This window comes from Pleurodeles waltl, chromosome 9 (assembly GCF_031143425.1).
Source record: "Pleurodeles waltl isolate 20211129_DDA chromosome 9, aPleWal1.hap1.20221129, whole genome shotgun sequence".
Lineage (NCBI taxonomy): Eukaryota > Metazoa > Chordata > Amphibia > Caudata > Salamandridae > Pleurodeles > Pleurodeles waltl.
Window position 1 is genome coordinate 607016184 of NC_090448.1, and position 25442 is coordinate 607041625.

Consider the following 25442-nt stretch of genomic DNA (forward strand, 5'->3'; position numbering starts at 1 on the left):
ACTTTATCACTGCTAGCCAGTGCTAAAATGCTTGTGCTCACTCCTTAAAAGACAGTAAACATTATCTACACCTGATTGGCACATTTCATTTATTTTTAAGTCCCTAGTGGAGTGCTACAATATGTAACCAGGACCTGTAAATGTAATGTTGCTAGTGGGCCTGCAGCACTTATTGTGCTACCCACTAAATTAGCCATCTAAAACGTGTCTCAGGCCTGCCCATTGCAACCTGTGTGCAGTTTTAAACTGCCAACTTCACCTGGTAAAATAAGCTTTTTCCAGGCCTCAACCTCCCTTTTTAACACATATAAATCACCCATAAGATAAGTCCCAGACAGCCCACAGGGCAAGGCACAGTGCATTTAAAAACTTGGACAAGAACTTTCAAGCTTCACATGCCCTAGTAGTGAAAAACTCCCTAATTGTTTTTTCATTACTGTGAGGCCTACCTCTCCCGTAGGGTAACACTGGATTGCATTATTACATTTAATAAGTGATAGCTTTTGTATGTGAAAATGTAGAAATGTCATGTGTGATCTCAAAAGAGTTGCAATTTAAAATTCTCTGTAATGGTAAAGTCAGATTTTAAGTCACAATTCTGAAATAGCTACTTTTAGAAAGTTAATAGACTGTAACAGCACAAGTTCTATTGAAGAAAGTCTTGCTACTCAGTAGCAAAAAAACAACTGTGTATCACTTTAACTCAAAGTCCTGCAACAAAAGGAAATGTTTCCTTTACATCTTGAGCAGTAAAAGCCACCAGCATATGGCAGAAAGAGAAGCTCTCCAGACTGACGTAAAAGACAACAGTTCTATTGCAAAGAGCTCAATTAAGTAAGTCCACTCATCAGCAATGTTAGTTTCTTATGGCGTTCTTTAATGAAGAAGGACATTAAATTTAGTTGTGCTATTTCTTTTTCAGTAGTATAAATTCAAACGTTTAAATGGAAAAACAGAGAACATAATTGAATTTCAAGTAAAATAAGTAAGTCCACAATGAGGTGTCATCTTAAGAAGTCAACATCCCACCATTTTTTTAATTCTGTTTCAAGAAAGTTTTTTTCTTTGATTACAGCGTTATCCAGTTCATGGTCCAGAGTAGAACCCTGAATTGTGGGGTTCAAAATGTGTCAACACTTTTAAATTAGGGAGTTGGTTGAAAGACAGTTAGGAAAAAGGGGACCTAAAAGAATAAAAGAATGACAGTAACTTAGTTCCCCGTTTGCCAGCCCATTTAAAAGGAAGGCTTTCCAACCCCTACGTACAGTGTTTAGGAGTACAGAAATTAGTGATAAATATTCACTCCTTTAATGTTCAAATAGTGAACTGGGGACATTTAAGTCTTGTGAATAATTATTTATTTTTTGTATTGTATGGCGATTAATGTTGTCATTTATGTTGATTTCATTAATTTAATAATTTATGTTTTATAAGAGAGCATTGCTGACATAAGCCTGTTTAATATTATGGTATGTAATTTTAAAAAATTGTATAGCATTCATATACATTTGTTTGGTGTTCCCGAAGTTTATGACATGTTGTGTTATAAATTCACATAAAAGTGTTTTAAGAAAAATGTAAAAATAATAAATGTGGGCGCACTAATTTCAATTTGTGACCAGTAACGAAATATGTTGTTAGCTAGTGTCAGTTAAGGTGTACTTTGTTTGTGTTTAATTCTTAAGTGACCTAACTTTACTGACAAAAACAGGCCCAACCCATTCGCATCTTCTTGTTCGAAAGATTTGGTGCATACAGCCTAAATCCTGAATCCTGGATCATGTGACTGGGTGTATTTGGCCTTTGTGTATTCCTCAAGGCAGTGAGACAAAAAGGGCCTCGGGTTTGGCAAGATGTGCTATCCTGCCATGATGGTAGTGGTAGAGCCCCACATGCATGTCAAAGGGGCTGCCACAGCATACTCACATAGAACTTTACACCAGTCCCTTGTCAACCTAGACCCCAGGAGCCTGGCAGGGAGAAAGGAAATTCCTTAACCATCTGTGGAGGGATAAGCTCTAGAAGTTTCTTCCAATTCAAGGCTGGAACCAGGAGTACAAATAGAACTCTCAGACCATCTCTTCAGTTCCCTCCCAGACCTTTGAAGGCCCCCCAGAAGAACTGTCTTGTACTTCAGAGGATTGACCTGCTGGTTTGAAGCTTGCTTTGTACCTCATAGAACTTCTATACTCCTACCTGAGGACTGCCCTGCTTCTTTAAGCTTGCCTTGATGCTTGATCCCAGGACTACCAAAATGAAAACAAGGATCAGGCGACAGACCTGTTCTGAGCTACAGGGACACAAAAGCTCTAGAGGCCACCCTGCAACTGCCCTGCTGACCTGCTGCACTGGTTCCTGATCAACAAGATGTGCCTCCCCATGTCCAGCACCTTGGCTAGCAACAATGGAGCTCTTCCTGTGAAAAGGAAGAGAAATCCTGAAGTTTGGGGCTGTTTGCAAACAGATCCATTTGTGACAAGATCTTGCTGACTGGGACAACCATCAATGGGAAGCTATTGTAAACCATACCCTTTGTGCTTTAGTGAAGACCAGCCATGCAAGATCTGCACTTTGTGCTACAGTAGCAACAGCTCACGGTGACCACCAATTGGAAGTTTCAGCACTAATCGTCCACTACGTCCTTCCTGCTCTCCTGGCAGCCTCCTCTACTGCAAACTGAACTCTTCATGCCGAACTTTGAGAAAGTACTTTCTTCAAAAGGACCAACGTGCATCGCAGCAGGACTGAACTTGTGACTTTCTACTGGTCAAGTATAACCACATGACATCAAGTGGCACTTTGTGCTTTTAGGCACTACGCTTACCTAAATCTTTGGAATTGCATATCATTTTGGTCTCAAATTGTTTATTACATTTTACTCTATTTTTCTAAATTGATTTGACTTTTTCTTGTCACTTGATTACCATTTGAAAAGTGCATGAATACTTAACAAAGTGTGTAGGAAAGTACCATCTTGCCTGGCATGTTACCCCCATTTTTACTATATGTATGTTTGTTTTTGCCTGTGTCACTGGGATCCTGCTAGCCAGGACCCCAGTGCTCATAAAGTGTGCCTTGTATGTGTTCCCTGTGTGGTGCATAACTGTATCACTGAGGCTCTGCTAACCAGAACCTCAGTGTTTATGCTCTCTCTGCTTTTCAAATTGTCACTGCAGGCTAGTGACTAATTTTACCAACTCTGACTGGCCTACTGGAACACCCTATAATTCCCTAGTTTATGGTACCTAATGTCACCTAGGTACCCAGGGTATTGGGGTTCCAGGAGATCCCTATGGGCTGCAGCATTTCTTTTGCCACCCATAGGGAGCTCAGACAATTCTTGCACAGGACTGCCACTGCAGCCTGAGTGAAATAACGTGTTATTTCACAGCCATTTTACACTGCACTTAAGTAACTTGTAAGACACCTATATGTCTAACCCTCACTTAGTAAAGGTTAGGTGCAAAGTTACTTAGTGAGAGGGCACCCTGGCACTAGCCAAGGTGCCCCTACATTGTTCAGGGCAATTTCCCCGGACTTTGTGAGTGCGGGGACACCATTACACGCGTGCACTACATATAGGTCAATACCTATATTTGGCGTCACAATGGTAACTCCTAACATGGCCATGTAACATGTCTAAGATCATGGAATTGTCACCCTAATACCATTCAGGTATTGGGGGAACAATTCCATGCATCCCTGGGGCTCCAGCATAGATCCCGATACTGCCAAACAAACTCTCTGGGGTTTTCTCTGCAGCTACCGCTGCTGCCAACCCTCATACAGGTTTCTTCCCCCAGGGGGCCTTGCAGCCCAGTCCCAGGAAGGCAGAACAAAGGATTTCCTCTGAGAGAGGGTGTTACACCCTCTACCTTTGGAAATAGGTGTGAAGGGCCTTAGAGGAGTAGCCTCTCCTGGCCTCTGGAAATGCTTTGAAGGGCACAGATGGTGCCCTCCTTGCATAAGCCGTCTACACCGGTTCAGGGATCCCCTCAGCCCTGCTCTGGTGCGAAACTGGACAAAGGAAAGGGGAGTGACCACTCCTGTGACCAGCACCTCTCAAGGGGTGGTGCCCAGAGCTCCTCCGGTGTGTCCCAGACCTCTGCCATCTTGGATGCAGAGGTGTGAGGGCACAATGGACACCTCTGAGTGGCCAGTGCCAGCAGGTGACGTCAGAGACCCCTACTGATAGGTGCTTACCTTTCTCTGTAGCCAATCCTCCTCTGAAGGCTATTTAGGGTCTCTCCTGTGGGTATCTCATCAGATAACGAATGCAAGAGCTCACCAGAGTTCCTCTGCACTTTTCTCTTCGACTTCTGCCAAGGATCGACAGCTGACTGCTCCAGGACGCCTGCACAACCGCAACAAAGTAGCAAGAAGACTACCAGCAACATTGTAGCGCCTCATCCTGCCAGCTTTCTCGACTGTTTCCTGGAGGTGCATGCTCTTATGGCTGTCTGCCTTCCCTCTGCACTGGAAGCCAAGAAGAAATCTCCCATGGTTCGACAGAATCTTCCCCCTGCCAATGCAGGCACCACACTTCTGCCTCACCGGTCCCCTGGGTCCCCTCTCATCTTGACGAGCTTGATCCCTGGAACACAGGAGCTGGATCTGAGTGTCCCCGAAAGTCCAGTGGCCCTTCCGTCCAAATTTGGTAGAGGTAAGTCCTTGCCTCCCCATGCCATTTAGTAATCCTGTGTACTGCTTTAACTGCAGCTGCTAGGGCTTCTGTGCACTTTTGCAAAACATCCTTCATGCACAGCCTAGCCTGTGTACCCAGCACTCCGTCCTGCATTCCCCAACTCGCTGAGTTGGACTCCGACTTCGTGTGACCCTCCTTTGTTGTGCTGAGTTGACCATTGTGCTCAGATCTTCTGAACACCTGTTCAGGTGCTTCTGCGGGTGCTGCCTGCTTCTGCATTGCTCTCTGTGTTGCTGAGCGCCCCCTCAGTCTCCTCCTCCAAGGGGCGACCTTCTGGTCCTTCCTGGTCCCTGGCAGCACACAAAATCCTCAACTGCAACTCTTGCAGCTAGCAAGGCTTGTTTGCAGTCTTTCTGCATGGAAATAACTCTGCATCCTCCAGCATGCCGTGGGACACCTTCTGACCAAAGAAGAAGTTCCTGGCTCCTTCTGTTGTTGCCGAATATTTGGCTTCTTCCACCCAGCGGCAGCCCTTTTGCACCTTCAGCCGGGGTTTAGTGGGCTCCTGCCCCCCCTGGACACTTGCGTTACTCTTGGACTTGCAGGTCCTTAGGTCCAGGAATCCATCTTCATTGCTTTGCTGTCAGTTGTTGTCTTTGCAGAATCCCCTATCTCGTCTTTACTGTCTTTCTGGGTAGTAGAAGAACTTTACTCCTACTTTTCAAGGTCTTGGGGTGGGGTATCTTGGACACCATTAGTGTTTTCTTACACTCCCAGCGACCTTCTACACACTACACTAGGCCTGGGGTCCATTTGTGGTTCACATTCTACTTTTGGAGTATATGGTTTGTGTTGCCCCTAGGCCTATTGTCTCCTATTGCATTCTATTGTGTCCTACAGTGTTTGCACTACTTTCCTAACTGTTTACTTACCTGATTTTTGGTTTGTGTGTATATTTTGTGTATATTACTTAGCTCCTAAGGGAGTATATCTTCTGAAATACTTTTGGCATACTGTCACTAAAATAAAGTCCCTTTATTTTTAGTAACTCTGAGCATTGTGTTTTTTATGATATAGTGCTAAGGGATACAAGTGGTATAGTCGGAGATTTGCATGTCTCCTAGTTCAGTCCAAGCTGCTCTGCTATAGCTACCTCTATCAGCCTAAGATGCTAGAACACCTCTAATCTACTAATAAGGGATAACTGGACCTACCACAAGGTACCCACTGAAAGCCAGGCCAGCCTCCTACACAGTGCCTCTCAGTTAAGCCTGATTGCTTTAGTGCCAAATTACCAGAGGTTTACCACAGGTTAATTTTGTGGTATACCCTGACAGAGATAGAACTTGTATCTGTGCAGTGCCTCTCAGTGTTTAACATTACAATCACCCATATATACCTTGATACAAGATTTAACCTCTTAAATTCGTCTTGATTGTCTTCTTTTGCTATTTCTAAATTCACTTCTATTCCACCTGATTTTTTGCATCTGTGCAAGCTTGGAATTTGAGCTCAGGAACCTGGAGAGCTACACTTTGGATGAGATCAAGAGATTCTACAGGGAGAAGGGGCCTCAAACAACCAGTAGCTCCAAGAAGCAGGAGCTCCAGAAGACCCTCAAGGCCTGGGAGCAGGCCTGCAAGTTACAGGCTACAGCACAGGAGGAGGATGAAGAGATGGGTGCTGAGGAGGAGCAGGAAGATGAAATGGACAGGGAGGATGACATCCCCTGATCATGCTCCAGAGGAGAGGGGAGGTTCCACAACAGTGAGGTCCCCTGTCAGAACCAGCTGCAGCGTATCCTCCCGCAATCTGACCTCAGAGGAGCTAGAGGACAGGAGAGAGAGAGGGAATTCAGGCTGCAACTGGCTAGGCTGAAGATGGAAGCATCAAAGGAAGAAGCTGGTGCATGGAGAGCCCTGGAGGAGGCTACTGCCTTGAGAGCCTGGGAGAAGAGGAAGGCAGAAGCAGAAAGCACCCTGCCCAAGTAGATATCTGAAGCTGAGATGGACGTGGCTGAAAGGTAGTTGTATTTGGCTCATGAGCTGAGCCTAAAGGAGCAGGACCTTAAATCATCATAGTACAGGAACAATATTGGCAGTGGTACCCTTTTGCCCAATGGAGACAGGAGGGCCCACATCAGCAAGGACCTGGTGCTTAACTTTGTTGTGGGTGGATGACATTGATTAGTGTTTTGAGGGCTATGAAGTTGCCCTAGAGATGCACAGGGTCCATGAGGAGGATTGGAGAGCCACCCTCTGGAAGCGCGTGCTCAGTGAAGGGAGGGATGCACTATTAGTCCTAGGGAAAGGGGACAGGATGAGGTATCCCATCATGAAGGAAGTACTAATCAAGAAACATAATCTCATCCCTGAGAAGTACAGGCAGAAGGTTTAGGTCAATCAGAAATTGCCTTAAACGTCCTGGGTGAATTTTATGAACAACATTTGCAAGGCACTGGATGGTTGGGCAAAGGACAGGGATGTGGAAGCTTGCAAGGGGCTGTATAATATGACTACCAGAGAGCACATGTTCACCAAATGCTTTACAGCATACACAGAAAGTTTGTCCCCAAGTGCCATGAATGTTAATATTATGGGCAGATAAAGGAAGAGGCCAAGCGTCGCAAGAGCACACAGCACCCCTCTAGTGAGCAGACCTAGGGATTGGTTAGTGTAGCACTTGGTGAGGAGATTGCCCCAGTTGGAATATTGGTAGAACGGTGGTTAACTTAGTGATGGTGCCCAAAGTCCATATGCCTTCCAATACCTTCAAATGTGTCACGCTCAAAGGGCATAGGGTGGAGGGACTAGGGGACACATGAACCACTATGACTACTATAAAGTGCCACCTTGTGACTTCAAAGCAGGGAATCCCCAATGCATTTAAACACGTTGTGGAAGCAGACAACTGTGAAAGTCAGTTTACAGTAGCCCAGTACCTTTTGTGTGTGGGGAGGGTCTCACGGTCTCTTAGAGTAGCTGTGATTTCTGACATGCCTGTCAATTGTCTGCTAGGGATTGATTTGAGGTACACTGTCTGGTAGAAAGTGGAGCTCAGGTCCCACCAGGAACAATTAGGGTTGATTCAGTGGGTGTATCTGAACACACTGTCCATGGCAGCCCGAAAGGTGCAGTGCAGCCTGAAGGTGTCAACCTGAAAGCTACAGGGGGGGGACATCACAGCTCATGGAGATGTGCTTGATGGCAAGTTAAGGGTGGACCCACCAGGAAGGAGCTCTGTAGATTTCAGAGAGAGTACCCACCTCTAGAGGCCAAGGCAGCTGGTGACACATCTGGAGTACACCAGATCTACTGGGAGAATGGGCTCCTACATAATGAGCCTAGGGAGCCTAAGCCAGGGGCAACTCTTGTGTTGGAGGTCTCCAGTTTTACAAAGTCTCCCTACTTGTGATATATCCCTTGCCAGGACATATGAGGTAGCACAAAACCTTTCCAGGCAAGTCAATAATTGTATTGGCCTCAGATGAAGACAGACTCAAATGCATTCTTTAGGTCATGTCCCACCTTCAAGGCCAGTGAGCAGGGGGGGAAAAGGCTAAGGCTTCCCTCTTTCCTGTCATTGGCACCCTGTTTCAAAGGGTGGGCATCAACATTATTGGGCCCCTGGATGCCTACACTGCATTGACAACAATATTATCCTGGTTTTAGTAGACTATGCCACTAAAGACCCAGAGGTCATCCTTATGGGATCTGTGACTGCACTTGCAGTGACTGCACCTGCAGTGGCTAAGGCCCTGATGTATAATTTTACCAGAGTGGTGTTGCCTAATTAATTGATGTTCAATAGGAGCATGAAGTTTATGTCTGCATAATACATGAATTCCATGTGGAATGAATGTGTGGTAACCTATTGGTTCTTCACCCCTATCACCCTCGGACCAATGGGTTTGTTGAGAGGCTCAAGAAGACTCTGAAAGGCAAAGTGGAAATGGGATGTCCTCTTACAATGTCTGCTTTCTGCCTACAGGCAGGTGCAGCAGAATGGAGTTTAGTTTAGCCCATTTGAACTTCTCTATCATCGCCACCCCTATTAGGGGACCTCTGAGCTTGATGGTAAGGGTGATAACATGCTGGCATTCAGAACCCAGATGCAATGCTTCTGGAAAAAGATTCTAAGAACAAAGAAGATAGTCAGACCGTAATGAAACTCTGGCATGACAGAAGGCCTGTCTCATCAAGTTTCAGTCTAGAAACAAAGTATGGGTTATGGAGCCAGTGGAGCTCAGGACCCTGCAAGACCGCTGATCAGAGCCTTAGGAGGTGAAAGAAGAAAAGGGGGAGGTCACCTACTTGGTGGACCTCAAGACCCAGGAATTCTCTAAGGTTGCTCCATGTGAATTGTATCACACCCCATTATGAGAGGCCTGAAGTCACCACACTGTTGGTGACAAATAATGGAGTTTAAGAGGACAGAGAACTTCTCCCTGACTGCCTACCTTCCAAGTACCAGGATGGATCAGTGGAGGGTGTCAATCTCTCCCCTACCCTGACCCCAGAGCAGCAAAGGACCTGTCACCAGTCATTGGTGCAGTTTACCTCTTTGTTCTCTCTCACCCCTGAGATTACACATTTGTGTACTCATGATATTGGCACATGAGAAAGTTCACAATTGCAAGGCCTTTCCCTCCTATAGGATAATTTTGGGTTACCTTATTACAAATAATAAGTGATGTGCATTGATTGGGAGTGGATAAGAATGCCATGTGTGGTCTCTAATGAATTGTTATTTTAAATGTAACTGTAAATGAAAATGCCCTAACTGTGTGGTGCCTGCAGCCTGTATCCTGGGTCACATGAATGGATGTAGTTGGCCTTTGTGTATTCCCTTCAGACAGTGAAACAAGGGGAGATTAGATGTTAGCAATTTTGGCCATTCTGCCAGGATGGGAGGGCAGAGCTATTCCCTGCCCTACATACATTTCAAATGACCTGCCTCAATACACTCACAAAGAGCTTCACACCAGTCTTTTGTAACCCTATATCTGTTGGAGCCTGGGCAGAGAGAAAAGACATTTCAGAACCAACTGTAGAGGGAAAAACTCTAGAAGTTTCTTCCACTTCAAAACTGGTATCAGGTATAAAAATAGTACCCTTATACTCACTCTTCAGTTCCCCCCTGACCTGTGGGTGATCCCTGGAAGGACTGGCTTGTACTTCAGAAAGCTGCCCCACTTCTTGGGGTTTGCTTTGTTTCTTAGAGGACTGTCCTCCTGCTACTTTAGGACTGCCCTGCTGCTTTAAGCTAGATTTGTACCCCGAGAGTTCTTCCTTGCTTGATCCCACGACTGCCAGAGTGGCACTAAGGGTCCAGTAGCTAACCTCCTGTTGTGAGCTACAGGGGCACATCAAGCTCCAGAAGCCTTCATGCAACTGTTCAGCTGACCTATTGTCCAGCTGAACGCCTGCACTTATAGAAACCACAGAAAAGCAGAGACAGAAACTCATCAGGACAGGTAAAGGAAAAGTCCAAATTGCAGAACTTCTAAACAACCTTTTATACATGAAAACCACAAAAAGGTGTATCTAGGTGTTTCATTATTTGTCCATTCAAACTTTAACACATGAGCATTTCTTGAACATTACGGTTGAGATTCTAGTACAATTTCATAATATCCAAATGTAAGGTCAAATGAGAAGACTGATAAAGTAGTTACAAAATACTGGTCTAAGTATGTTATATGATGACAAGCAGACTCTGGGACTTTCTACTCAGCTGAGCGTTACGTGCACAGGAAAGTAAATGTATTAATACAGGTTGCTTAAGCTAGCTTAGCATGCAATGGTACATCACGAGTGCTGTTTCTTGGTAAGCCATAACGTGTTCTGAGCATAAATGAGAAAATCATGGTTCATTCAGGTCCTGGAATTAAACAATGGGCCTTGGTATCAATGAGTATCACAGAGGCAGACAAAACAAATTGGATTCTAGACTACTATGAAAAATTGAAATTCCACAAACTGGACCTTCAACTGGACCTGCCTGAGCCTTGCTGGAGTGCTTTCCTGTTCCCCATGAGGTGCCTTTCAAGGTCCTGGAGTTTTGAATGGCATCAGAGGTGCTCTTCCTGTGAAGAGGAGAAATTCTGAAGATTTGGCTCTTCGCACCCTGAATAGCCACCAACATAAAGCTCCAATAAACCCAACTCTTTGTGCACAGTAACTGCCAGTGATGGCCGGCAATTCGAGATCTACACTTCGCACTAGAACAATGACAAACTTTCATGTGTGCCAAAGCAAAGCCCTAACAAAGACCTTCTGCACCATCTGACAGCAACTTCACACTACAGTAATGACTGCCAGCAACTCCAGCTAGTACCATCTGTGACACTTTACTCTCTGCCTCCCCCATCATGAACTGGACACTTTGCACCAGACTTTGAGAAGGTAACTTTTTGAGCTTGACTAACTGGCCCCTCTGTCCATCGCATTCTCCATTGTGGAAGGAAGGAACTTGTGACTTTTTCCTGGTCTAGCACAACCAGATAACTGTGACTGGCACTTTGTGCTTTTAGGTCCTATACTTTTCTGAATCTCTGAATCTGCATACCTACAGTTCTGCTAATTCGATTTTTGTCATTTTGGTCTCAAATTATTTATTTTATTTGACTCTATTTTTCTAAATTGGTGTGACGTTTTCTTGTGCTGTGTCTTCACTTTATGACAGTTTGAATTGCTGCATAAATACTTTTCACATTGCGTCTAAGTTAGGCTTGACTGCTTATGTGCCAAGCTACCAGAGGTTTAAATACAGGTTAATTTAGTAACTTTTGTTGTTCAGCCTGACATAGATTGCGATTTTGATTGAGGGAGTTGAAACCCCTTCTGAAGCAGCAATTTCCTACTGTTTGGGATTCTTAAAGCATTTTAACTGGGCTAGTTACATCCTAATATGCCAGGATTAAGTCACACAAACAAATCTCCAAGAGAAGGTAGCCTTAATTATAAGTGACATTAGAAAACTCCCTGTTCCCACTCTAGTAAAATCATTTTTGATAACATTGCCATATTTGGCACTTAGTCAACTGTTGTGTGCACAATTACTCAAGGGTTTCATCTAGGATATGAGAGTGCAGGTGATATTTTCTCTATCTACATCTAAAGAAAATGCACCATGTGGTTAAAGAGCTCGCTTGTAGCACTTAGGCTATAGGCCTAGAATTACAAATATAGGAAGTTTGTACTTTATTTGAAATGCCAGATAAAAGTATTTTTATTTTTTAAAGGTAGGCATGTGAAAGCCTTTCTTTTGTGCAGAAAGTACTAAAGCTTAAGCTTTGATGTGCAGCAATGTTGGCTCAACTTAAATTACCTGCCATTCAGTAGGAAAAGGATACAAACTATTTGTCAGGTAAATGCATATGGCAATATCACTGGATATTTTGGATTTGTTCTATCCACAATTCCATTTTATTTGCTTTCATTTTTGTGTTATAAAATAGCAAACCTTTTTCAGAACTCACTTCTTCAGAAGTAATGTGATCAATGACAAAGATTTAAGGGCTTGTAGCACAACGGCCTCCAGGAAATGAAGCATCTTAAAACTGTCTATCATTATATATCATCATTAAACTGTTAATTTCAGCTCTGTAGACTGCTCCCTATGTGTAGAACGCAAGGGACTTCTCAGCCACTTCTCAGATGTAGGTAGAGGCACATTTTATGGAGGTACAAGGAGTTGCTTTGATCCTCTAGAGGTAGGACTGCGCTGAGCTCAGGAAGAGTTTGTGGAGAGCGGAGCAGGAATTTGTAGAAAGTATTAGGCTGCCATCTTTATTGATGATGACTCCTTTCTTGCTCAGTTTAAACCTGTTGATATTCCACTTGTCTGGGGACTGAAAAAGCTCTGGTGTACAGAGGCACCTGTTGGACCTGTTGCACAGGAAACACAGAAACCATTTGCAACTGGATATTTTTTGAGGGCCTCTCTTAGAATTCTGAGGAGCTTTCACACAACTTGTACCAGTAGCCTGGTGCATAAAACAACTTTCCTGAGAGTTTGGGGATTTTGATAATATGCAGGAAATATTATAAATGTGTCCTAAAAGTTGGTGCATAGGCAGTATTTATCTTTGGAGAACAAGGGACCAAGTTGTGCAAAAAAATATATATATTGATAGCCACATATTTCAAGCTCATCTCATTTTAGAATTTTTACAGAGCTACCACTAGGCCATAAAAATAGAAATCCCATTTTATGGAGCCCTGCACAGCATCAGCTTCCAACCTTGCCATGTTGAATGTTTGCAACCACCATAAATGTATGCTATATTAAAATGTTTTAACCTTGGCATTATAAACAACCCTCATCTACCTTCACTTAACAGTCTATGCAAATGCTATCTAAACCCCGGCCCTCCATACATTTTGAGCATGGTAAGCAACCAACTTGTATCTGAAGATGCTGCAACAGGTCAGCCTCAAAAGATACCTAGATCCCAGGCAATGAGTTTTGATTGACTTACATTGGTTGTTTATTTCTTATTGGTTTGTAGAGCAGTATCTGTTTATAAATATTCTTGAACTTTTCATACCTTATTCTTTTTAATTGATGTGACTTGTGGATTTTAGACTAGGCTTTTTGTAACTCTATTAACAATTTGGTGTTCTGGGACATTTGCCACATTACATTTTCTCTGAGAAAGACTTTTCTGCTAATGCAAAGCTACCAAGGTTGAGTCAGATTTTCCTCAATGAAACCTGTTTCAATAATTAGAAATTGCCTGTTATTACAGTGTAGAAGATCCTATCTCTAAACAATCCAATTTTCTGCATGTCAACTATCGGGGGAAACACGATTCTAACACAACAAAATCAAGTGCATCATTGTCCACAGTTAAAAGTTAAGAAGCAAGTATCATGGTCCAGACCTGTTATCTACTGATCTAGGATTAAATTTGCTAGTTTCTTAAAATAGCAATTTCATAGCATTGAGTCTTAGCAACATCAGGTAGATGGCTTCAATTCAGAAGGCAATGATCTTGGTACTGAAGGAGCAAACATGTGTTTGACCCTCTTTGTAATCAATTTACGAAGCCACCAACAAAATTAATATAATAGGTTAACAGAGGGTGAAGCTGAGCTTAATGGATCAGTTTAGCTTGGGGGTAGGGCATGTGCTGTACATCTGCACAGAAAGTTAGTGTTAGATTAAGGATGTAGATACTGTTTCCAGTACTTATCCCACTTAGACTGGTGAGGACGCCATGTTCACATCACACCAGGTGAAGGCCAGTGGTACTGGGGAAGTAGCATGGTGGGAATCTCACTGTGAAGAACAATGGTAAAAAGCAAACCCTGGCACACAAAGGGAGTATATTCTCCAGGCAGAGTCACCAATCAGGTCACCCACACTTAACCTTGGGTAAGTACTAGAAATTGCGTCTTTGGTAATTACAAATGTGGGATTCTAGGCCCTCTTTATTCCTATTACAGGCCTTCTTGGACAGGCTAGTGGATTCCATGCAGCTAAGGTCACTAGCAGCCACAGGACAGCCAAGGTAGCTGCAGCAAGACATCAAGTTCAATTTTAGTCTTTCAGTAAATTACTATATGCAGTGCTATATTCTGAAAGAACTATAGAAGAGGCCATGCAGGTCAGTGTCAATATAGGTCTTCAAAAACTGCAGTAGGGCTACAGCAGGTTTACTTTCTTTGGCAGCTGGATACACCAGCACATACCCAGGCAGTGCAATTTGCTTCACAAAGTATGCAATCCCAATCAATCATGTTGGTTCACATTTTCCCTTCTTAGAGGGGATGTTTGAAGGGGAAAGGTTTGCCTTGTTCTTGTAGTTAATTGTGGTGTCTGATGCCTATGTAGATTAAGTCTAAAGAGATGTTCATTTGCAGTTGAGCTTCTATATTCCCCTAAAAGATTAACCAAAGACAAAGGAAGATAGGTAGAGCATTAACAGAATGAGATGTTTCTTGTTCTACTAAAGGGAGCCAACTTCAATTTTTTGCTTCCCTCTTTTCACTAAAAAGATGATCACAGTCATCCAAAAGTAATCCTAATGACAGAATTTCCAAATGTGATTGTTATCACTCCACATCCAGACTTTGGCCCTCATTCCGACCCTGGCGGTTTCAAACCGCCAGGGTGGAGGACCGCGGGAGCACCGCCGACAGGCCGGTGGTGCTCCAATCGGCATTCCGACCGCGGCGGTAAAGCCGCGGTCGGACTGGCAACACTGGCGGTCTCCCGCCAGTGTACCGCCGCCCATAGGAATACTCCAAGGCGGCGCAGCTAGCTGCGCCGCCGAGGGGATTCCGACCCCCCCTACCGCCATCCAGTTCCCGGCGGTTCTCCCGCCGGGAACCGGATGGCGGTAGGGGGGGTCGCGGGGCCCCTGGGGGCCCCTGCAGTGCCCATGCCACTGGCATGGGCACTGCAGGGGCCCCCGTAAGAGGGCCCCTAAATGTATTTCACTGTCTGCTTTGCAGACAGTGAAATACGCGACGGGTGCAACTGCACCCGTCGCACAGCTTCCACTCCGCCGGTTCGATTCCGAGCCGGCTTCATCGTGGAAGCCTCTTTCCCGCTGGGCTGGCGGGCGGCCTGAAGGCGGCCGCCCGCCAGCCCAGCGGGAAAGTCAGAATCACCGCCGCGGTCTTTCGACCGCGGAACGGTATTCTGGCGGCCCCCGACAGGCCGGCGGCGACCGCCGCCGGCCAATGTCGGAATGAGGGCCTTTGTTCTTAATCTTTATTGAAATAGTACCCATACTCATTATAAACAACAAATTCAAAAGGACCCTGTTTGCCAGAGATAACAAGCCATCTTTTAGATGTGATTACCAATAGGCATTGCTCTGGTTTCAAATACCATACCACAAAAATTATACCATGCTACCACCAATCAAGTCCTATGTAAAGAGAAAGAAATCTTATGCTCAATTGAAACCAATTAATTTAGTATTACCTGCGGTTGGAAAATTCATATCTCTTGATCCCTTTCGTGGATTTATGTCATTTTGGTGCCATTTTATTCTTTTAAATATTCCCTATTTTAATAAATTGGAGTGAGATTTGTATTGTGTTGTTTTTTTTACTTTAACTGTTTTGGTACTTCTAAATGCTTTACATATATATTCTGTCTGTTAAGTCTGTATGCTCTGTGCCATAGCTACAGGGATTAAGCTCAGGTTTAAATTAGTGAAACTTGTACTGGACCTACCAAGAGTAGTGTAATTATTCCCATGGACTACCATTCATCACAATTAATACTCTGCTTTCTCACAAGCACCTATTACACGTCTACGGAGTTGGCCATTAAAACCTGGTTTCAGGTCTACCATGTGTAGCTTAACTGCAGCAGGCCTAAAAATATGCTGCAAATCCTTTCAAAATATTTTTTTCTGGCAAGTGGGAAACTTAAAAGTAAACCTTTTTGCCCACCAGGTAGAGTGCCTAAAATAAAAAGTGTTTTTTTTTTCACTGGCACGTCTCTAGCTGGATCCTGGGAAAAGATAACAAAGAGATTATAAAATGTAATCTAACTTTTGACAGGAAATCGGTAAAATTATCATACAAGTCCATTTAACATATTTATTAAAAATCCAATTCAGATTGATTGTTATTAAATATGTTTGGAAAGTAACTTTTAGAAAGTATAATTTTCCTGCCTGAGCCCCAGTTAGGCAAGTCAGCATAAGCCTCGGAGAACTGGCCTGTCTGTGCCTCCATGACAACAATGTGTGTAAACTGCTCCCACAGCAGGGCCAGTTGTGATGCATTTTAAATCTCAATAGCCTGGATGTGGGCTGGTGTTTTTCTCCTTGCAAGAAGGCCCACTAGGGTGGGCCCGAGAACTTTACTATCTTGTAAGGGATCAAAGTGAGTCATTCCCTTTCCCAAGTAGATGTAAAGTAAGACCCTGAGGAAGGCAAGTGTCTATTTCCTACGCACACATTAGCCCTCCTGGCTCCAAACCCAGTGGGAGGGGAGATGCCTGATAATACCTTTGGAGTGTACACAGGAGAGGGAAGTGCTGTTTTCCCTGGCCATACCTCTGTGTGGCTCAAAGGCTCAGTACAAGGGAGGAAGGGTTCCCCCCAACTTGAATTTTAGGATTAAGGTGCACATGGGATTGTTATAGGACAAACAGGAAGTGCTGGCAAATTAGTAGGATTACCCCTCGGAACCTTTACCCCCATTTGGTTAGGGAGGAGTCAGGAGTTTCCCCCACCCATTGGGTAGTACACACCAATATAAGAAGCATGTCAAGGAGCCATCTCAGAACATTTTCTGGACCTATAGAAGAACAGAAGAGGACTGGACAATGTTTGCTGTAGAATAAGAGGAGTTATGAAGGAAGGACTGGATCTGTTTCCTCTTGTATCCAGGAAAAAGAAGAAAACTGCAAGGGTCAGTGAGCCGACCTCCTGTATGTAGCAATCAATGAGTAAACTACCAGAAGACTTGAGACTGTATAGAGTTCAGCTACTCAAACTCTCCTCCTGAAACCACTTTAACCTGTACCTCAAATTTCTCAACAGGGTCATCATCCTCAAACTAATCATACTCATATACAAAGCCTTGTACAGCATCAGCCCCAACTACCTCAACAATCACATTAACTTCCACACCCCTACAAGACACCTCTACTCAGCCCGACACCCACTCGCAAACACCCCCTGCATACAGAGAACCAGATGTGGGGGCAAGGTATTTTCCTACTTTTCTCCTAAAGACTTGAACAAACTACCTATGCACATCCGAGCCATCTCTTCAGTTTTTGTACTTGGCAAGAAACTGAAGACATGTCTTTTCATGTACTCTCGGCCCTGGCTGGGCCACATCACTCCTGCTTTTCATTGCCGGGATACCTTAATGTGTGAGTCCTGCGCTGTACAAATACCCATATTCTAATAGGCTAGAGGGACACAAAGACCTGAAAAAACACTCTTTACTAGATTCCCAATTGCTCAGTCATAACGGTACCCTGTTCAAGACTATTGTTGATTCACATCCTAAAGTTCTAAGAGCCTCCACTGAAGTCTGGGAGCCTTAGATGAAAAGCAGAGGAAAAAGGGACTTAACCCTGCCAGGTTTTGGGACTTGAAAAATTATGACTTCCATCTGTTGAAGACCCAACTTCAGTGACCTGAAGAAACTGCTTTGTCCTTCTTGGTGCTTCTGCACAGCAATACAGTTGTTTCAGTGTGCCCTTGGTGGGAAGTTATCTCAGTTTGTGGAACCCTAATCTGAAACAGGCTGCTAGCTTTCCCTGCTGGACTTCCAATTCAGAGACTATGGGGGTCATTATGCTCCCGGAGGTGAGCGGTAGTGTGGTGGCAATACCGCCAACAGCCTGGCGGTACATCCCACCATCCTGCCACTTCTCTACTCATACCACCATGGAGGTATCAGCCGCCGTGCCAAAGATGTCTACCTCCCGCCCGGCGGCTGGCATAGCAGGGCCGGCGGCATTATGAGCCTGCCTCCCACCATGGTTTTAAACATGTTGGTAGGCCCTAAAGGTGACAGGGAATTCCTTCCCTGTCACCAGTAGGCGGCGCCCCCAGCCCCCAAGCACACACCTGACATCTCCCACCCCTCTCCATCCAAACTCACTGCCCACCCACCCCTCGATCCAAACACACACACCCCCACTCGTGACATTCAAACTCACAGCCCACCCCACCTAACACAGACTCACCCCCACCCCCTCAGATCCTCAAATTCACCCTCAACTCACATACTCGCACACACACGCAGACACACACCATGCACACACCCAATCACTCACACTGGCATACTGTACATGCATTTATACATGCATACTTCCAGACATGCTCTCATACATTCTTACAATGATCACACTGACATGCAGACACGCACTCACTTCATCATTCTTACACGCAATCACTCACACACATACAACCATGCAAACAACATAACACACACATATGCATTCACACACATGCTCACACATTCATGCACACACTCAGACAGACACATAGAACACCCACCCCCCCTGTCAGAAGCCTGACTTACCTTGGTCATGGATGGTTTTCCGGCAGGGAATGGGAAGGGGCACTGGTACCGCCAGCAGCACCCTGCCAGCAGAACACCGCTAGGCCGTATTACTGGGCATAATATGGTAGCAGAGTTCTATTGGCGTGGTGGTGCTGGTGGCAGCAGCCCCAGATTACCACTGTCCACCAGTATGATCACTGCGGGATTTCTGTCCTTCTTGTGACGGAAGTCCGGCAGTGATCATAATATGGTGGACAGATGGTAGCCGCAGTGACGGTATGTTGATGGCCATCACCGCGGCGGTGGGCAGTTTTTACCGCCAATGTTATAATGAGGGCCTACGTGCCAAGAAGAAAATCTTGACCAGCCAAAATTATGTAAAATATGTGAGTGACAATTTAACCTTGGAGGACGGAAAATTCCAATTTCTCCCAGTCAGAGCTTTTCCCACCTAAACCACAGACCGCAGCAGGATCTTGCTTGCTGTCCATCCAACTTCACATCAACTTTGCTGGATAATTCCTGCTACCTTGCCTCACTGGAGGGCTTTCTTCTCCATTTTAAAAACTAACTCCGAATGTAAAATCCAGACTCTGTCATCCCGCTGCTTAAATATGATCTCAGGCTCCATCACTGTCTCCCTCAAAGTGGACCTAGATCTTGGTTTACCACAACCATAGACTATAATTGGCAGGTTGTGCTTTTTGGCACTAGTTTCACTTAAAACTTTAGAAACTCATCTTCATCTCCATGGTTCCCTTTATTGGATTTTTGTAATTTTCACTCCATTCTGTTCGTTAAAACATTCTCTATTTTTCTAGTGTGATTGGTATATTTACTGTTTGATGTTTTTATTTTATCACTGTTTTAGCACTGTATAAATACTTGACATATTGCCTTAAGCTAAGCCTGTGTGTTCTGTGCCACAGCTTCCAGGGATTTGAGCTCAGGTTCATTTTGTGACTCGTTGACAAGTTGGTGTTTTTATTCTTTGAGGTGGCCTACCCCCCAAATAGTAAACCACTTTCTTACAGTGTCCATAAGAAGTACTAGAATGGTATTTTTGTGGTCCCATGGGATTCATGTTCTGTGAAACTGAGGCAAAGACAGGGATATCATTTAGGGGCTGCCGGGGGTCCCTGCTGCGACCTATGGCTTGTCCTTTGTGACCCCTAGTCTCAGAGGTGGCAAATTCAGTGCCAGGGACACAATGGCAGCTCATCTTTATGAACATCAGTTGGGTCCCCACTCTGTTTTCTGTCATTTTTATTACACTATTAGTGAATAATGACATATTATTCACTATTAGTGTCATAAAAATGGAGTCCAGTTAGCTGGAATCTGCCTTTCAATGGCAGGCGAGCTAAGTAAAAAATGCTTTTAAATGTATGCTGTGTGTATGCTTGCGGGTAAGAGTGTCTTTATGTGACAGAGAGTGTATGTAAGTGTGCATTTGTGTGTATGTTTATGTGAGTAAAAGCAGAGGTCAAAGTGTGTGTGATGTCACTTCCTCTAGCTATGGCATTTTGGTGAATATTATGTCCGTGGACAAAGAGTGAACAAAGGTGGGTGAATCTCCAGAACAAATCAAAAACACTGTGGATAGAGAAGCCATGTAGGTAGCTGGACACTTTACTCTTTATAAAGTGCTCGCATATTTCACGACATGACCAAATAACGGACAATACACCTAAAATAGGAAACACATGCATTTCATTCAAAGTGCTTGCTACTGTTCTTTGTTCGCTAAAGCAAGTTCTCAAATTAAAGCTACAAAAGATGGAATATCTGGAATATTATATAAGAAGCCATATTTCTTACATAAACAACATAGAGTTTCCATAAAGCTTCAAGACCTGAGCTCCATTTTATATTCTAAGCCAACACTGCCATTAGACATTGGACGTTTTTCTCATTGCTACTTATAAGCAGTGACATAACATTAGCCCCCGTAATGTGGGGGAAAGAGCTCCAGGGAGACCCCTCTGCATAGTACACTGTGCAGTAGTGGCTGGTTCCTGCCCTGAGAACTCCAGACTGGGTTCTGGGGTAAGGGCCCTCCCACCATGTATTTTGCAGGGGGGACATCAAGGTTGGTATGCCACTGCTTATAAGTCACTTAGGTGGTCATTACAACCCTGGCGGACGGTGTTAATGCGGCGGTAAAACCGCCAACAGGCCGGCGGTAAAAAAATTGCAATTACGACCGTGGCGGAAACCACCAACAAAGACAGCCACTTTAACACTCCGACCGCCACGGCGGTACAAACAAACAGCGCGGCGGTCACCGCCAACAGACAGGCGGGAGACAAAGTACCGCCCACAGTATTACAACAGTCCAATCCGCCACCGTTTCCGGGGTGGATTCACCGCGGATAAAAACACGGCGGAAACAGGAATTTTGAAGGGAAAACTCTCACCTCTACACACCCCATGAGGAACGAGGACACCATGGACACAGAACTCCAAATTCCCTGCGATAGTCTTCCTGCTCCTCTACCAGGAGCACAAACGCCGGCGGCGAAGACCACAGTGAGTACTGCACCTACGACACAGGGGAGGGGGGAGGGAAAAAACAGGGACACACACATGCAACACCCCCACCCTCACCCACTACAACACACACAAATGCATATCAATACATCACAGTAACACCCCCCAAAGCCCCCGGAAGAATGCAAAGACAATAGAAAATTAGTGTAACCAATGTATTATATTAAAAACAAGTAGGCAGAAATATATATATACACCATGTACAAAATAAATACCGAGCATAGTAGTCCAGGCAGTGCACTAAGATAGTCCGTGGAACACTGGGACCACACGGTATGGGCGGGGCCCACACAAGATCCCTGACCATGACGGAGAGAACACTGCAGGGGCATCAGATACCAAGAAAACAGGCCCCTCAGGGGGAGGGAAAGGGGGGGCACCTCCGCCGCTTCAGTGCACGACGCCAAATCCACGAGGGTTCACCTGCCCAGTGTTCCATCCTGGGGAGTGCAAAGCCACAGTCTCTCATGTCTCTACAGTGGGTGGTCTGCCCACTGTTCAATCCTGGGGAGTGCAAAGCCACAGTCTCACAAGTCTCTACAGTGGGTGGTCTGTCCACTGCTCAATCCTGGGTAGTGCATAGCCACAGTCTCTCAAGTCTCTACAGTGGGTGGTCTGCCAACTGTTCAATCCTGGGGAGTGCAAAGCCACAGTCTCTCAAGTGGATGTCAGTCTCCACTAGTTCTGGAGGGGGCATGGTGCCCAGAGTGCTTCATCTTGTTAAGGACAGAGGTAGTGGATGAGAGTCTCCCCTGGTTCTGGAGAGGGCATGGTGCCCAGAGTGCTTCATCCTGTTAAGGACAGAGGTAGTGGATGACAGTCTCCACTGGTTCTGGAGGGGGCATGGTTCCAAGAGTGCTTCATCCTGTTAAGGACAGAGGTAGTGGATGACACTCTCCACTGGTTCTGGAGGGGGCATGGTGCCCAGAGTGCATCATTCACCCCGTGACGGACTCAGTTGCGTCAGTGCCCCTGCCGCTCATGGGCTAGCGGTGCTTCAAATGGCGGTGCCCTGTTCAGCGGTGCTTCAGATGGCGGTGCCCTGTTTAGCAGTGCTTCAGATGGTGGTCTCCATTGCAGGGTCTCAGCTGCTGGCGGTCCTTCATGGCCCAACAGGCCTTTTGCTGACGGTCCTTCATGGCCCAGCGGCCCTTTTGCTGGCGGTCCTTCATGGCCCAGCTGGGCTTGTGCTGGTGGTGGCCTCCTGGGCAGCTGGGCTTGTGCTGGTGGTGGCCTCCTGGGCAGCTGGGCTTGTGCTGGCGGTGGCCTCCTGGGCAGCTGGGCTGGTGCTGGCGGTGGTCTCCTGGGCAGCTGGGCTTGTGCTGGTGGTGGCCTCCTGGGCAGCTGGGCTGGTGCTGGCCTCCTGGGCAGCGGGGATGAAGGCGTCACAGCTGACTCCACACTCCCAACGGGACCCCTGGGAGCAGCTTTGGTGGCTGGAGTCTTCACCCTCTCCCGCCGGGCACTGGCCAACTTCTGATGCTTCACAGGTGGGGGACTGTCTGTGCTGTGGCTCTGTGCCACACTGGCTGCCCTGGTGGCCGGTGCACTCCAGATTCCGGTGACTACAGGCACCACTGGTCCCGGAGATGTTGTGGCTGAGGTGCTAGTTTGGGACCTATGAGACGGACGGGGTGGGGGAGGTGTGGGAAAGAGGTCAAGGTTGGACAGGAAAAGTTTTTGGGACACACTGGGATGGGTAGCTGGAAGGGGTTTGGGAGTGGAGGAAGAGGTGGTGGTTGTAGGAGGTGTACGTTTGGTGGCTTTGGGTGAAGGTGCATGCACTGGAGGCTGTTGTGAGGTGGATGACTGTTGGGTGGGTGTGTGTCTGCGTTTGTGTATCTTGGGAGGGGGCATCACAGACAGGGAGAGCACACAGGGTATGTGTGAATGGTAGTGGGGGTGGTGACTGCACGTCAGCGGGGTGTGGTGGTGGGTGTGCTGGAGAGGGACGTAGTGGCTGTAGAGGTAGTGCATGCAGGTGTGAGTGTAGACGAGACTGGGAGGGAGGAGGGAGATGAGGAGGAGGGGGACACAGTGGAGGCAGTGGATATTGGTGTGTCTGCATGTGTGTGATGCTTGCGTGAGTGCCTGTGGGATGTGTGGTGCTTATTTTTGCCTGAGCTTCCCTTGGGTGTTGACGTGTGTGCATGTTGGTCTGTAGTTGTGCTTGGGATAGGCTGAGGTACAGGGGATTGGGTCGGGTTGAAGAAGTTGGAGGAGGGAGGCTAGAGACGGGGACAATGGCTGCCATCAGTGCTGAGGCCAGAGTCTAAAAAGCTCGGTGAAGGGCCGCCCGACCAGAATGAATGCCATCCAGGAATGCATTGGTTTGTTGCAACTGCCTCTCTACACCCTGGATGGCATTCAAAATGGTAGACTACCCAACAGTGAGGGACCTGAGGAGGTCAATGGCCTCCTCACTGAAGGCAGCAGGGGTGACTGGGGCAGGGGCTGAGGTACCTAGGGCGAAGGTGATGCCCACCCTCCTGGGTGAGCGGGCACGGGGCAAAGGCTGAGGGGCTGCTGGGAGGGTGGTGCTGGTAGGGGGAGTGGCGGCTGTACCTGTAGATGCGGGGGGCACAGATGTTGCCACCACCACAAGTGAGCTCCCATCAGAGGACGAGTCCGTGTCACTGGTGTCAGCTCCTGTCCCCGCTGTGGAGCTCCCCTTGCCCTCCGTCCCACTGGTGACTTCAGACTCCATAGTGTCGCCCTCCAGGGCCATGTGGGATGCAGCTCCCTCATGCTCCGTTGCCACTGCTCCTCTGCCTGATGATGCTAATGCACACAAGAACAGGGAGACCACAAAAAGGGGGGGGACGACAGAAGAAAGGCATGTTCAGTGCATGCATTACCGCTACCGTTGGTGGACACGACAGACACAGAAGCCCCCTGCACTATGCCGCGCTCTTGGGCTCCACTGTTCAATTTATGGGAAATGGCCTACAAGGCTATGGACGACATCTGCACACATAGATGACACAGGGGCATGACTAGCTGTACTTGGCACTCTACAGAGGTGGGCTGGGGTGCCACATGGCCTGACATACGGAGGGGCCTTACCTACGGAACTCGCCCTGGCCGAGGGAAACCCACAGTCCTCCTCCCCCAACCAGACACCTCCACTGCGCGCAAAGTCAGCAGAATGAGAGTGTACTCACCCCCTTGTGGCTGCTGTGATGCCCTCAAGTGCCCATTCAACTCCAGGTAGGCCACCGCCAGAATCCTGAACATCAGGGGGTCATGGTGCGACGGGCACCCCTCCCACGTTGGGAGGCCATCCCCAGCTGAGCCTCCGCCGTCTTCTTGCTCCAGCGGCAAATGTCCTCCAATCTTTTCCGGCAGTGGGTGCTCCGTCTGTGGTAGACCCCCAGGGTCCGGACGTCCTTGGCGATGGCACGCCAAATATCTTTCTTCTGGTGGGCGCTGACCTACATGAAATGTACAGGGGAAAAAGAGACGTTATTACCAACTGCACCGTCGAAGTGATTGGCCCCCATCCCTACCCTTGCCATGTGGCACATGCATTCACTGTCTTTCATGCACGCAGCACTCTCCCCCCTTCCTTCTTACATCCAGCCCTCTCCACGCAGGTATAGCCCATACAGCATGCTCCCAGTGTACTTACCTGTTTGTCTGGAGGACCGTAGAGTAGCGTGTACTGGGGGAGAACCCCATCCACGAGTTTCTCCAACTCCTCCAATGTGAAGGCAGGGGCCCTTTCCCCAGACACTCAAGCCATTGTCTGTTCCAGACCGAGGTCACAGCAGCACTTGCAGTGTAGGTCCTCTCCTGTCGAAGATCAGGTATCGAGTGATTAAAGTGATAGAAAATGGCAGTCACGTCCGCGGCAGTGCGTACTGTCACCACAGGCATACCTCGCCATTGGCTCCTGGGACCCATAGGGTCCAATGTTAACCAATGCAGCATTGCACCGCGGTCTTCGACCACCTACCGCGACGGTGTACAACGCCAGCGCAGTTATCTCACATCCCATTGTCCCACTTTACAGGTCAGACAGCCGCCATGTCAGGGGCCCACATGGATTAATTTCCAACTGCGTCACTCATACCTAGGCCTAGACTTAACACACATACAGGCCACCTTTTGTGTATGATAGGTGTTCTGTGTAAACTGTGGGTACGTACCTCTGAGTTGTTTGACTCTGTGTTTGCTGTTGTCCTTCATAAGCACCGTCCGCTGGGACATGTGAGGAGATGGCGGCATCCTCCGGTGTA